At 36.9% G+C, this 13,347-nt stretch overlaps 1 protein-coding gene across 6 annotated transcripts in view; it reads right to left on the minus strand.

Moving 5' to 3' along the window:
* Positions 1 to 13,347, minus strand: part of GRIK2 (glutamate ionotropic receptor kainate type subunit 2) — a 562,276-nt gene that overhangs the window by 427,796 nt on the left and 121,133 nt on the right. The window lies entirely within an intron of this gene.

Here is a 13,347-nt window from a genome sequence, read left to right on the forward strand (position 1 = left end):
AATTCCCAAACAAAGCCACTGTGTGGTACTGTTGTCTGGTTTTTATTTTCTTTACATTTAAAACAAAAGGTTATCCAACATGGTCAGGAAAAGAATTATGCCTTAGATCAAAAAGCAAATTTTCATTTTCATGTGGTACAACCAGGCAGTTAGTTGACAAGCACGATATTGCTACCATACTGATGTAATCTCAGTTTAAGCCCAATATTTCATGAATGTTTCTCATTTCCAGCCAAGATTTAGAGATATCAACAGTAAACACATCATGCCTTTATGGAGGTTTTCGTTCCCCTCTGACACACCATTTTAGTGATACATTTTGTTACATTAATAGAATTCTGGTTTTCTGTTGATTTTTTTTTTTACAAGACTGGAGCAATACCCAGTTATTTTCAGAGGAATCATACGTTTTACTACTTGTAGAAAATGTGGTGTATTATGCCACAAAATGAAACTACTTTGCTTTTAGTCATAAACAGTATGTTAATGATGTCGTTCAGAACCCAGCAAAATAATGTCAAACTAATCTGCAATCTGCCCAGAAAAAAATGAAATGTCAGCCAATTCTACCAAATGGCAAATGGGTTTGCTGTTCGAGGACATGGCTTATAAATCTGCTGGTTTAGAGTAAGGGAGGGTGGGGGCAGGGTGCAAGGGGAAGAAAAATCAAAAGCCTTGAAAAAAATCACAAGGATGCCCTCTTTTATTCTTCCTCAGAGAAAAATGCTAAAATTTTGATGATGCTTTAATTAGCAAGTTTTGTGTTCTTTTCAGAGCTGTTAGGATGGCTGACTGAGTAGCTAGAAGATATCTTACCATTTTCTCAGGGTTTGTAGGATTATATGCTTTGAAGAAATTATATACAAAGGACTGTCTTCCTCAAACATTATTTAAAATAGCCCTTACCACTAAACCATTAAATGAAATTTTGTAAAGTCATTCGCTTGTGTCAAGGTTCACAAGAAACTCCACAGATTGTATTGCAAAAATATCTTCAGGCCAGCATAAAATACAGGTGCCTTTTACATATGATTTAGATCATTTGGACCGATTTCAAAACCACTCATCACCGTATTAACATATAGATTTAATATTCAGTGGGTAAGAAAACAAAATATTCTTTCGAGTAACAATGCACCTTCTCAAATATGTGAACACCACAAACTGGCTGAAGCTTTTCTGTATTAAAAGCACATGTGTAAAGCATTCAGCAATGCCCTTTAATACCAGTGTCTAATCAACCAATGCCAAGCCAATCGTATCAGTCATTAATAGTAGGAGACATAAAGTGAGGATCTAGCTTTCAATTCATATCATTTGCCTAAGACTAGAAATACTGTTAAAGCTGCACAAATAATATTTGGGGGGGAAATGTTAAAACAATTTATATAATAGCACTGCTTCTGATAGCTGACCACCATCAATATTTTAGGTAACTGGGAAAAATGTTTTCATAAGAATTGCTCCTTGAATCTAAATTATTTTATCTTAATATCAATGAGTCAAAAGGTGACTCGATGAAAGAGGATCTATGATATTAAAAATTAGAATTTCATAACTAGGAAAGGACAAATGCAAAACATATACAGAGGTGCTATAAAATTATGATAAGTTCCAGTGGCAGCAACAAATGGACAGTCATGGATTGCGATGAACTATGAGGGCAGATGTTTAATTTCCTTCATAATGAAAGTAAGTGGTTCAACAGCTGTCATGTAGTAAAATCACTGAACTCTTACAGCCAGGCCCTCACACTCAAAACCAGCGCACAGTTCACATTGTCTTCCCAGTGCCCTATCAGCATAACTGGCCTAACAGCACTGTCAGCAGGTAAGGTGTGAGCCTCACATGGCATCTCAGCTATTTAAAAAGACCATTAAGTATCTTCAAACAGGCTTGCCTTCCCTAAACAGTTCTGCAGATTAAAAATCCTTTCGTATGCACTATGATACCTTTCATAGTGTTACAGAGGACATTCCAAGGAGAGGAAATAACCAGGTTGAAAAGGTACCATTATCTCCTCCAGACTTGACTCTTGCCTCTTCTCTAGTCCCCAAACTAAATGATCTTCAATTTCTACCCATTTTTCCTCTGATATAATTCATGTCAATGCTTCTTTTTGTGCTCACTGATAAACTAAGTCCTAAGCTGTTATTTCTGCTTGAATATTTCTATCAGTTTCTTAATTGCAGTGATTATAAATGAGTAAGTGTGCTAGAAGACAAGGATGAGGAAAGACCTATGTTGACAATTTCATGGAAAAGTTTGAGATAAGCTTGACCTAATTGATCATGCTGTTTTAACTACTAATTTATTAAACTTATCCACCTTTAACATCTTTTCCATGCTTTCTACTTTTCCTCCTATTCATCCACACTCCTTTCCTACAATTCTATGTAAATACATTGAGTATACAAGATGTATAGACAAAGTTCTCTTCCTCTTCAACTTCATCCTCGCTTCCTCATATAGATCCTTCTTCTTATATAGAACCATATTCTTAAAACTCACATATGTTTCTTGCATTTGGTTCCTTTCCAACAGCCCATACTCTCTTTTAGGTAATCCCGTCCAAAATATCTTTGGACTCTGATACTCCAGTGAGATTGACTCTGATTCTTCACTCTTTCATTTTTTTAAACTTCTAAAAATCTGTCTCTATCCTACTTCTCTCTTAAAAGTGTTATATTAAGGTCATAAACAGAAACCTAATTTTAAAAAATGCTTCTCAATCTTCAGTGTTCTTTTATGCAAAAGTTGATAAATATTTATTACATATTTACTGTCAGGCACTTCCCATAATATCAGACTAAAAGCTGATGAAGATAGTCTCTACTGTCTTGAAATTCAAAGTATAAGCCTCCGACTTACTGTCATGTAAATGCAGTAAGTTTTGACAAAAACTATAGATGGTATAAGGTACATTCAGGGCCTAAGAGAAGGAATGGTAAATTCTATCAGGAGAGGTCAGAGAATGCTACTCAAATGAGATAGTAATTAATCTTGTTCTTAAAAATGAACAAGAATTCTTCAGAATAGAGGAAAGAACACTCCAAAAGGAAGAATTAGCAAGGTACAAAATGGCATAGATTGTTTGATATCAATTGTGACTAGGTCAGTATGGTTGGAGCAGTGAGTAAAAGATAGTTGTAAAATTAAAGAGATAGACCAAGGCACCTGACCACACCAAGGCATGTAATTTGTAACCTGAGCAATTGAAAGCCATTGCAGCATTTAATAAATAAAATTACATTTATGATTTATAAAGATAATTCTATTATCTGATAGTGGCAGCTTGAGGGCAGCTGGAGCCAAGGAAGACAAGTGGGTAGGTTACTGCAATGTTTCTGCTGAGCAATTATGAGAACTGGAAGCAGCAGCAGAGGGAAGCATATACTTATAAGACACCCGGGAAGTAAATTTAATAGAACAAAAATCAGATTTGGAGTATGAAGAAATCTCAGCTCTCAGATTTCTGACACATTGGATGGTGGTACAATGAACCAAATAAGAATTAGGGAGGAGAAACAGACTGAATGGGGAGAGGCATGTCTCAGTCAATGTCGGAATACTTGATTGATTTTAAGGAACTATTCAGGATGTCTTACCTGGGATGCAAAAAAGATCAGAGCTGTAAATATATATTTGGAACTTTTCAGTAAATAGGTAGTGTATCTATATAACTACACCTATACCTATGTGGGTGAATGAGCTCAATTAGGAGGAGCTCTTTTGTAATTATGTAGTCGCCTTTGAGGACTTTCACTCCCATAGATTCTATTACAAATTCTAGGGAGATTCTTAAATCCATATATTCCTTGTCACCTTTCTTACTTATTCATCTAAACAATTTTGAGTACCTACAGTACTGATATATAAATTAAATAATATATATTTTATATATATTATTTTAAATGAACAGGCACGGTCGTTTCTTTCTCAGGTATAAAATCAGTAGCAATCAATATTATTTATATATATAAAAGGTTAATATGCTAAGGGTCCGACCATCCGACCGGTCGCTATGATGCCCACTGAGCACCGGGTGGTAGACACTCAATGAAGGAGCTGGACCGCGGACCTGGTGCCCACAAAGCAATACTCAGTTTCCCCCAAGTGGGACACAGGCCTCGCCACCACCCCAGAATGACACTCCACCAAATCGCAGCTGGTGTTGTTAAGACCACAGGGCGCAAAATGCGGCCCACAGCCCAGCCCTGTCCGGAAATGGTCACTGTGGGCTCTGGGTAATGACATCATGTAACAACACCCAGCTTCCTCCTTGCAGTTTCTTTAGCCCAGGAACATGACTTGCGTTATAGACAGGTACAAACATTTCACACTTTAACCAAATGTTTCTGAAGTGTTTTCCCATGCCTCATCTCATTTGATCCTCATAGAAGTCCTGGAGTAGGTAGATAGGAGACTTGGTGGAATCCTATTTTCTTTTCATTAGCCAGAAAATGGAGATTTAGGAAGTTTAGAAACTTGACCAGACTAAATAGGAGAAATGGTGGACCTTGAAAATGACTTCAGATTTTCTCACTGTGCAGAATATAGTCAAACACTGCTATAGTTAAATATTTTACCCTTTGTTCTCCCTGCATGATCTACAATAATAATCTGCTTTGTGTTGATATTTACTGCTGTGTCGCTGACAATTACTTGAAAGAGATGTTGGGGTGCTTCAGTGGGCTGGAAAAAATTTAAAATTTAACTAAATCAGAAAGCAAGTCTAATTAAGCAAGTTTATTCTATAACTATAAAAGGCTAAGTTGACTCACACATGCACAATACATATAAAGCTCTCGCTGGCACCAGTTGCATGCATGTGTTTCGATCTATCATTGTCAACTGTGAATTTGGTTGATTCTTCTATTATAGAGAAAGGGTGAATAGCAATATTAAAATATTTCCTCTAATTAATTCCCTTTCAATGTGCACAAACCCATGCACTGGGCCACTAGTCAACATACGAAATACAACTTAGTAAATGCTACATTAGAAGTATATTCTATGGAACCCCAGAGAAATCACTAATTTTGACTAAAGGGAAAGATGGGGCTTGCCTGACCACTCAACTCACAATTCTAATGGGCTTATGAGATAGCCCAATGGGATACCCTATGCCATTTCAAAATCAATATATCTAAACTCAACCTTTGACAGCAAAACCTTTGATGAATCACTTAACTTCCCTTTCATTTTCCTACATACAATAAAGAAATAAAAGATCACTTCCAGATCTAACATTCTCTGATTTCTCTGAACTTCTCTCACAAACCCGAAGCTCTTTTATAACTTCATTAAAGTGAAGACCACCAGTATCCGTCAGTGGCTCCTGCCTCTGCTTTGCCTTCCTTTCCCTGATGATGTGTAAGTTCTGTCCCTCTAAAAACATTTGGTATCTATGCTTCTCTTGCATGTCTACTGAGGATATTTCATGTCCTCCCTTGTAGATTATTAAATTCATCTTATATCCTCCCTCCCCTAATTTTAGTCTCAGTCTCCAAAATAGTGTTTCTAGAACAACTTCTAAATAATCAGTACTCAGCTCAAAACCACAGTTGCCCCTTTCTGCACTTGACATTAACAATAGTTAAACTTGTATTTTTTTTAAAGCTTCGCAAGAATTTCCAACAATTTGTTTTCCAACTTTCTTTAATTCTTCTTTGCTTCATCTTCTTTTCATCCATTTTCTGCTCTCATCAAACCGGATTGTTTTCATGAATACACATACATAGCTATAATTTATTTCTAATTGTCATGTTCTTCATTAATTTATCACTAACAGTTAAAATATTGTTCATAATGGCTTTTGGCATAATGATTTTTAAATTACTTCATTTCTTTTGTAAAATCGCATACTCACTGTAATTATTCAAAGAAAATGGAACACACAAAGACAAAGGTAAAAAGCATCTGAAATTTTACTGAACTTTTGTTGAACATCTTTTCAGCCAGTTCTCTAGATATCTATATCTACATATATAACCTATATTAAATATATTTAATTTACATGTTATAGAGAGCTATATCTATAATAACCTATATAATATATATTTAATTTATATAATTTTATAAAAATACATCATACTACTCATGCAGCTGTTTAATTTGCTTTTTATTTTTATTTATTTTAATTTTTTATCCTACCCAAGGATATGTTTATTGATTTGAGAGAGAGAGAGAAACATCCATGTGAGAGAGCCACATTGATCAATTGCCTCCCATAGATGCCCCAACTGGGGTCAAGCTCCGTGTGCTCTCATCAGGAATGGAACCTGCAGCCTCAGAAGCTCTAACCAACTGAGCCAACCAGCCAGGGATGACTTGCTTTTTTAAAACAACAGCACGTTGCAGGCCTCCTTCTATATGAAGAAATGTAGATCTCAGTCATTATTTTAATGATATTATAGTCCATTATAGGTAAGGTTCATATTTGGCTGGTATATACAAGTATAGCACATAGGTTGGCATCTGTCCATTCCTAAAAGTAAGATATTTATTTTGAATTTTCAGTATAAACATTGTACTGGCTCTTAGATATTTTAATATCAACCTAATTTTAGAGGTGTGCCATTATTTACCTAGGCAGTCTACTCTGGATGGACCAAAAAATGTAATATTTTAATCTGTTTGAATAAAAATAAATTGTACTTATTTTTTAATATACCACTTACTGCAATTTCCTTCATTAAACAATCTTTAAAATCCATGGCCAGAAACTATCTCTATTCTTCTTCTGAATTCCTGTAGTACTTTGCCCAGTCCTCTGCATTTATCACTTTTAACCTTGAATTCTAATTATTTTAGTCTTCTTCCCCTAATAGAATATAAGTTCCTTTAGGACAACAACCCTCTTTATAGATTCTATAGTAGTTGGATCAGTGCATTGCTCATCACAAACATTCAAAACCTGTTTTTTTTAAATAAATGCTTGAATTAATGAATATCAAAAATAGATTTTTAGAGAACAGTGTATCATAAGGGCAATTCAGAATTCAGCATGTTAAATTTATTTGTAAATACTCAAATAAATTATGTAACTTATCCTAAATTATTTAGTAAGCAAATTAGTAACTGTCAATGACTTTAGAAAAGAAAAAAAAAACAGAAAAATCTATCAAAGAGCAATTTCTCATAAAGCAATTAGAAAAACAATTAATAAGTGGTGAGTCTTGGAGACTGTAATGGGACTATTGGGTGGGAATGCATTCATTTAGCCATCATTTTTCTAAATGTCAAGCAAAACCCTACAAAGTCAATTTGCTGATGGTGTTCCTCTGTAAGAAAGCTAAAAAACAGAAGGAGACATAAATAGAATTGTGTGAACTATATTTTCAGTTTTGTCAGCATCAGTGTACCCCAAAAGAATCTTGAAATCTATAGAGAAACGAAGTAAACAAATAATAATGCAAGTCTAATTTCAACCGGCATGGGGATTCTAGACACTCTAGCTTCTTGTTGATGAGAAAGAAATCCAGCTTAACTCTCCATCTGGATCATTAATCCAACAGAACAGAAGACATGAGTCTGCCCTTAAGAGAAGATATTCATAGACTAAGCCATAGCATCATCCAATCTCAGGCTTTAGCTAATGAACTTTTTTCAGTGTCAGTTAAGTAGTATTAAAAGTGCTTTTCTTTTCTTAAATTTCATAACCAAAATAATAATGCCACCCTTTAGTGAACATACAGAATAGGGGAAACAGAAAAAAAAAAGTTACATTTTCTGGAATATCATAATTAAGTAGATGATTTGGTATTTTCTTATCTAGAACCCCAAATCAGCCTTTCTACTAAACCTCATGGTCCACGTTAGCGTTACTTTGCCACCGATAGCAGAGCAGAGCAATGTAGGACCTGGATACAGGCACTGGAGACTTGGAAGTGATCCCCTCTGCCTCTGGGCACCAAGAGAACCCTGGAACTTCTTAGGGGTGAAGGAGGTGGCAAATGGGATGAGCCAAAGCAAGATCTGTGGACAGGAGCTCCAGCTGGAGGCAGCCCTGTATATCCCTGGCAGCGGTTCTCAACCTGTGGGTCGCCAACAATGAAAATGCATCCTGCATATCAGATAGTTACATGACGATTCATAACAGTAGCAAAATGACAGTTATGAAGTAGCAACGAAAATAATTTTATGGTCGGGGGTCACCACAACATGAGGAACTGTATTAAAGGGTCGCGGCATTAGGAAGGTTGAGAACCACTACGTAGGAACATCTCTGAAGTAGTGAACCCAGACCAGATTGTGAGAACGTGTTTTCTGAAATTCAAGTGGGAGATTTCAGTGAGGAATAATTTCAACTCATGTGTGTTGTCTTGTTTAGTCCTATTGAATTTTAGGACCCTCTCATAAGCCAGACTGCCCTACAGTGAGGGCCTGATTGAGCAATACCTTAGATTCAGTGGTTCTCAACCTTCCTAATGCCACGACCCTTTAATACAGTTCCGCATGTTGTGGTGACCCCCGACCATAAAATTATTTTCCTTGCTACTTCATAACTGTCATTTTGCTAGTGTTATGAACCGCAATGTAAATATCTGATATGCTATATGTGTTTTCTGATGGTCGTGACCCACAGGTTGAGAACCACTGCTAGAACCACAGAGAACGGTTCTGCTCTGCTTTGCAAGGATCCTTCCATCCTCCTGTAGGGTCTGGTTTGGCTCAGGGATATAGGAAAATACAGAATTTTCTCTTTAAAAAAATAGTGTTTGGTAACTTGATTAGGAGCAAACCTGAATTGACTTGAGACTGTTTATAATTTTTCTTCATCCTATATAGTGTGAATATTCTACATATTTGTCTGTAGAAATATCAAAGTGTTTAGAGTTTCTGCCTCAGACCCTAAAGTAGGTGTTTATAGGTAACTTCTAAATCTAAAATATTCTTACTTTCTAAATCTATGGTCCCACAGGTTTCAAACAGAATTAGTGAATACTATCATGGTTAATATTTACTAGGTGCCAGCTGAGTGCCAAGTACCTTTCTAAGCACTCTAGAGGAGTTGGCTCATTTAATTCTCATTGCAAGAACTCTATGATTATGCACATTTTATAGTTGAAACTGGAGCAAAGGTAGATTCAGCAATTCGCAGTTACCCATCACACTGAGAGAGCTGGGATAGGAACCCAGCAGCCTGATGCCAAAGCGCACACGCTCCATGCCACCAACTCCATGCCACCCTCTATGCTTTGTTGGAAGACACTGTGAATTAATCTGCTCCTTGAAAGATTTAACTATTTGAAGGACTCTGTAATAAAGCCTTGCTTTGTAGGGAAGGATTAAACATGTAATCACCCACCAGTCATCGCCTGCCAAAATTTCCCTAGAGGAGAGTGGGTGCAGAAGGAAAGACCACCTATTTGCCTGTTTTCTGCAGAATGTTCCTGAACTATGCATTCTGGATTGTGTCTCTCGAGTATGAAATGAACGGATGAGATGGCCACTGCTGGCATCTACTCCTGAGGAGGTCTGAAGAGCACCGGAAGTTCCTCTGTGCATCACCCACAAAGCCATGGGAACAAACAGGCAAGACTGGCCTTCATCAAAATCATAAAATCATACGGCTGAGAAAACATTCCTTCTGGCAACTGGAAATGAACTTTTTAGTTGAAAATTCACTTTCTAGTCAGAAATTTTCATTCCAAATTTTAATTCCAACTGTGTAATAACAATTACCTATCAATTTTGATAAGAGGTCCCTGAGACCACCCTCTTTTGCTAAGCTTTAGGGGATTCTTAAGCTGATACCATTTTTGTAACAAGACTTTCTTTATTTGGTTCCTGAAAGAGAATATGCCTATGGACTTCTAAAATTAGCTGGAGTTTGATCATAATACAAAAATTTTAATGTGGATGGCAAAAGTGTCAGAGCATGACTGGTTTGTGCATCCTTGTCTAAAAGGATGAGCGGATTGGTTTTGCTTGTGGAGCAGGGGAGACTTAGAACCCCCCGCTATACTTGATGTGATTGGATACCCGCTGTCTTTGATCTCTTCACTCTCTAAAAGAGTGCAGGCCACACTTTGCTGGACTCGATAGGAAGAGACATGAAAGCCTTCACTCTGGGAATGCCTGAGACCATGGGTCACAGGTCAGGTCTGCTGAGAGAACTACAGCCTTCTCTGAACCCCTGAAAAGAACTCAGCTTGTACAGGACCCAGTCTGTAGCGTTCACTCCATTTTCCCTGTCTGTGGCATCAATTTCTACAAAAATCCCTGCTTAGGGATATGAAATTGCAACCCTTACCTTCCTCTTTGACCAGCCCTTTCCCTCTCTCTAGGTGTCCCAGGAGCTGCAGGAAGCATTAAGCTCTGAGTCCATGTTGTCTGTATAAAGCCCAAACATCTAGAGAAAAATGATGTCTCCAGCTACACACCTGAGATTAGAAAATTGGTGCTTACCAGCACATCAGCCGTTCTTCAATCTACCATATGTGAGGTGAGAGGATGTAGTGCAGCGCCAGCCTCACGTTCTCCAATTACCCAATTAGTTTCCCAGCAAAGAGTTCAAATACACTGATTTATGCTTATTTTCTTCTGGCTTAATATTTAAAAATAAGCAATTTTGTGTATATATGTGTGTGTGTGTGTGTGTGTGTATATATATATACACACATATATATACATATATATATATGGATTATTAGAAATTCTAACTTAATTCTCCCATTCAATTTTCTATTTTTTTAAATCCTGTCAATAAGAATCAGTTTTTAAAATATCATATATAGTGACTGCATCATGAATTGCACTGTAAGAGTGAAAACTGAAGCAAATCTTTACCCTATTAAAAATGTTAATTAAAAATCAGAGTGATAAAAGCTCTCTTTTTGAACTGAAGTTAATGGTAAACGTGGAGGATAACTTGGAGTCAGCCATCTGCAGAGACCAGCCCCAGAGGGTGCAGGATTAGAAGAGTTGGTCTGTGTTCACATCTAGGGAATTGCTTCTATTCTGCTGCCTTTCAGCCACCACCCCAGCTTCTTCTGGTTTATGCATCCTAACCTCCACAATCCCTTTTTATTCTTCACTATATCACACTTTCTACAGCACTACTGGTGCTGGCTTTCTTCTCTTTTTATGCACCTTATTTCATAGTCCTTAAAACAGCCCTAATGCTCAGAGGAAGACAGTCAGAAACTGTGTGACTGATTAATATGCAAACTTTATCATCCTCCTTCGTATAAGAGGATTGACAGCATGTAATTATACCTGCACATTATTTTCATAAAGTTGCTCACTCAGGTCATGTTTGAAATTCACAGTACACTTCTTATTTCTTATAAAGTGGGGCTGAAAAGCAGGGGAGTTTGACTCATCCTAAAGCACAGGAAATTAAAACCAGAGTATGAAAGAATATGAATGATTTCAATAGCTTGCTCTTCTTAGAAAGCCAGGAATTGGTCCTTTACAGGTATCAGAATTTACAAAAATGAAAGAATTATTAACTAAGCTCCTATAGGTTTGCATCAGATGTGTTTTCCCCTATTTGCATTTTTTCCTATTTGCATATTTCCCTAACTATTTGTATTTTCCTATTTGGTAGTAGGACTCAATCTTCCAAAAGGTGAAGAGGTTCTAGTTCTTTGTCATTAACAAAATGTACACACCATGATTGGTAGAATACTGAAACCCCAACATGAGGCTGCCTTAACTCTCAGAGGAGACTAGCAACACTAGCCTTGCCTCCAAAAGAATATTCATGCCGCTGATACTTTTAATCCACCTGCAACATAAACAGTCATCTCTGTGTAACTGAACATGTGAGAAACAGGAAGTAAATGACATTATCTAAAACAATTAAATTCTGTTCTTCTTGGATTAAAATGAACATGTATGCATAGTCTTCTTTAAATAGCCTAACTTCTCATCTGCATTATGTCAAGCTATAGCACTTCACTTTTTAAAAGCCTGAGTTACTCATTAGGCATCAGATGGTGAGCACCAAAAAACTCTGGTGAGCTAATTTTTTATACTGCCCTCAAGAGCCTGCAACTCTTAAGTTTCTTATCAATTTGAGGAATGATCAATTTGTAAAATAGTATGGTGTGAGGTGGTTACATGTTAGACAAACAATTGGCAGTCTAATTCCTGTTTACCACTGTCTGTGCCTGGGGATTACACTATGTAGTCCCTGGGCTTTTTCTAAGTATCTCATTTATTAAATCCCAGTCTTGGATTTAAAGTATACAGAGAGAACACACCTCTAGTGAATACAAGTGAGTACTATCTAAATTTCCAAATATCAACTCCCTTAGCAAATTAATTATACAATTGAGCACTGACTTCCTTTCTATGATTGGTAGAATAAATTGGATTATGCTATAGTAACAATCAAATCCAAATATCAGTGATTTTAAAGTCATAGCTTGAAGTTGTTGAGAGGCCGTCTAGAAGTCATAGCCCCATCTCTTACCCCTTATGTTCTGCTTTCTTCAAGGGTCATGCTGGTATGTACATCTTATACCAAGTAGATGAGCAAGTCTTTCAGTATAGAGATCATACTCATTCACCTTTAAATCCCCTTTTCCCATCTTCCCACCAGCATGTTCCTAGTATAGTTTCTATCACATTAAATCTATAATAAGTGTTTTGTTAATTGGATGGGAGAGGATGTTGCCCGAAATACCTTGTGGGGAAAACAGATTTACTCAAATAGTGTTAAGCACTTCATACTAAATAAAATTTGACTCATCCAATAAGAAAGAATTTGCTTGTTGCACACTATGTGAACAACATTGTGTGTGAAACCATGGGAGAGTCAAAAGACATACACTCAGGTCAAACTTAATCACAGCATTCTAAGCTGAAAGACAAGCCATGGAAATCACTAGCTCATTAATTCAACAACTATGTATTTAGCTGCTTACTATTTGCCATGTATGTGAATAAAATTGTGAGCACAAATAGATGTAGTTCCAGGAATCATGGAGCTTACAGTCTAGATGGGAAAAAATAAACAAACAATTCATTATAATGGCTATGAAAAAAAAAAGGAAAACAGTGTTAAGATAGTTTCTGGAAAAGATCAGGGGAGGCACAGAGATCAAGAAAAGATATACAGCTCACCTGGCATGGCTCAGTGGTTGAGTGATGACCTATGAACCAAGAGGTCACAGTTTGATTCCCAGTCAGGGAATATACCTGGGTTGAGGGCTTGATCCCCAGTGGGGCGTGCAGGAGACAGCCAATCAATGTTTCCCTCTCATCATTGATGTTTCTATCTCTCTCTCCCTCTCTCTTCCTCTATGAAATCAATAATAGCTCACCTGGCATGGCTCAGTGGTTGAATGATGACTTATGAACCAAGAGGTCACAGTTTGATTCCCAGTC

The sequence above is a fragment of the Myotis davidii genome, unplaced genomic scaffold (genome assembly GCF_000327345.1).
Source record: "Myotis davidii unplaced genomic scaffold, ASM32734v1 scaffold68, whole genome shotgun sequence".
Classification (NCBI taxonomy): Eukaryota; Metazoa; Chordata; class Mammalia; order Chiroptera; family Vespertilionidae; genus Myotis; species Myotis davidii.